Source organism: Salmo salar, chromosome 12 (assembly GCF_965601325.2).
Source record: "Salmo salar chromosome 12, fSalSal1, whole genome shotgun sequence".
Classification (NCBI taxonomy): domain Eukaryota; kingdom Metazoa; phylum Chordata; class Actinopteri; order Salmoniformes; family Salmonidae; genus Salmo; species Salmo salar.
The window spans coordinates 101929664-101932455 of record NC_138302.1 but is presented as its reverse complement, the minus strand read 5'-3'; the positions used below and the strand labels follow the sequence as shown (position 1 = coordinate 101932455).

Genomic DNA, 2792 nt, shown 5'->3' with positions numbered 1-2792 from the left:
ATTGTAATGTCATCTGCACTGTATTTAATCAAATCAAATTGTATTAGTCACATGTGTGGAATACAACAAGTGTAGACTTTAGTGAAATGCTTACTTACAAGCCCCTAACCAACATTGTAGTTTAAAAAAAAAATACAAATAAGAATAAGAGATAAAAGTAACAAATAATTAAAGAGCAGCTGTAAAATAGTAGCGAGACTATATACAGTGGGGTACCGATACAGAGTCAATGTGTGGGGGCACCGGTTATTTGAGGCTCGAGGTCAGGGCAGGCTGAACAGATCGGAACCGGGAGGGCTAGAAAACGGAGAATAGGAAAAACAGGAGCAGGGGAAAATAAACCCTGGAAGGCTTGACAAGACAAACTGGCAACAGACAAACAGGGAACACAGGTATAAATACATTGGGGATAATGGGGTAAATGTGCGACACCTGGAGAGGGGTGGAGACAAGCACAAAGACAGGTGAAACAGATCAGGTTGTGACAATTATGTCATGTTTCATGTGGACCCCAGGAAGAGTAGCTGCTGCTTTTGCAATAGCTAATGGGGATCCTGATGAACACCAAATACCAAAATACCTTATAGGTTGGTCTCTTGACAAACTAGTCTACCTGCAGGTTAGTCATTTGACAGACTAGACTACCTGCAGGTTAGTCTTTTGACAGACTAGTCTACCTGCAGGTTAGTCTCTTGATAGACTAGTCAACCTGAAGGTTAGTCACTTGATAGACTAGTCAACCTGAAGGTTAGTCACTTGATAGACTAGTCGACCTGTAGGTTAGTCTCTTGACAGACTAGACTACCTGCAGGTTAGTCTCTCTCCTCTCTCTCTCTCCTCTCTCTCTCTCTCTCTCTCTCTGCTGTCACCTCATCCAGCTCCTGGTTCTGCAAGTGTGATAGTACAGCCCAAACACACAGCACTGTGCAGTACAGCAACCCCCAATACGTGTTCTGTGCTCTGTTCTCTGCTCTCGGTTTTCTCTGCATTGTATAGTACAGCACTGAACAGACGACACTGAGCAACAGCACCGAACATGTTGTCTCAAAACACATAACACGGTACATAGCAAACAAACCCCCTCTCTCTGCTCTCTGTTGTCTCTCTTCTCAGTTCCTTGACGGTGCCAAACCAAACCAGATCAAACCAGAGTCAGAGATATATTGGAAAGAAGAGAGGAACGGTGGAGAGAAAGGACTGTAATTACAATGTCCTGAAAATAAATAAAATAATGAGAAGAATGAAAGAGAGGGGTCTTCTGCTCTTTCTTATTGCTGTGATTCTGTTCTTCATCCTCTGTGTTTCATGGCAAGCTATAGGTGATAATTTCCTCTGTCTGACTTCTTCCTACAGTATTATGACCGTAAAGCCTGTTTCATTGTTTGTGGTGACTTGTTAACACTATAATAATTGTAGTTTTTTTCTGTGCTGTGTACCCCCAAGGCCAAAAAGTAAAGGTCTGCCTACGCCAACATGAAACGTAGGTCAATGACTTTGTTAGATAAGACTATCCGGTAAATAGAACGTCTAGTAATTATATGATTTGGTAACTATTTAAGTGACCTTGCGCAGGTCCCTTTTTTCACAAACCTAATTTCACACCTAAGTGGAGAGCAACTAATAAACTGAAGACGTTTGGAGTCCAGGTAAAGAATGAAGGGTGTTGTAGTTTTGCTGGTGTTGCTGTGCAGCGGCCTGACTGCGGCTATGATTGCAACCCCAGAAAACGAAGAAGAAAACTGCCAGTCTGTCATGTGTAACATGCAGAGGAAGATTGAAGTCATGGAGAACCGACTTGTAGTTGCTGAGCGCCAGGTGGAGACACTGAAGACTAAAGCAGGTAGATACTTTCTTCACTATTTTAACATGGGCTTACTGAAATAATCAACTGCTGAGTCCTATAGTTGTAACACATGTCATTTTGTTTCTCACAGAAACAAATGTGGCATTCTCAGCTGGTTTTGGGGGTACTGGATACTATGGACCTTTCAATGTTGACAAAACCCTTGTCTACGAAAATGTCTTAACCAACCTTGGCAACGCTTACAACCCGGCAACAGGTTAAGTCATCGTGCTCATTTTAAACTATTATATATTCTTCGTCTTCTTCGTCTTCTTCTTCTTCTTCTTCTTAATTTATGACCAACATCTTCCCACATTAAATAGTGTGCTCTTTTCATCCAGGCATCTTCACAGCGCCAGTGGGGGGAGTCTATCACTTTAGCGTCTATCACCATTCAGGATCAAATCGCCGCTCAGACTCCGTGCTGTTCAAGAACAAAGAACAAATCGCATTTATTTCTGCTATGAACAAGGACGGCTCCTACAACGGATCTAATGGTATCATACTGCAGCTGGAGGAGGGAGATGTGGTATATGTCGTTTTGAAGGATAATTCATGGATCTGGGACAAAGTGAATAATGGTGGTGCCAATGGATGGTGCCACTTCAATGGCATTTTGCTGTTTGCTCAATAAACCTCAGCATAATATGCACATACTTTTGCGTAATATTTTACCCAAATCAATTCCATTCAATGAGTCCAGAGAAAACCCATCTCAAATGGTTTTCTGCATAAATCATACTGTTTTTTGCTTCTTATGTGCTTCTAACATACTGAAAGTTTATCATTGGCAGCTGCTAGTAACAGTTGAACAAAATTTTGACGTGTCACATTTCAACAACTTCAATGCTATTCCCTCAGTAATGTGTTTGTTTGTTCCTAAACATTGCAGTGTCTCTTTCCAACAGCCTCTCGCAGCTCATAAGGTAGAGTTGAGAGGGAGGATGGT

The 2792-nt window shown here is 41.8% G+C and overlaps 1 non-coding gene across 1 annotated transcript; it reads left to right on the top strand.

Annotated features, from left to right (window-relative positions):
• The first annotated feature begins 1699 nt into the window (after nt 1-1699).
• Nucleotides 1700-2499, top strand: LOC106566219 (uncharacterized). Its single transcript, XR_014379544.1, has 3 exons — nt 1700-1840; nt 1935-2060; nt 2185-2499. It is a non-coding gene; the product is annotated as an uncharacterized LOC106566219 (transcript).
• Nucleotides 2500-2792: the final 293 nt, after the last annotated feature.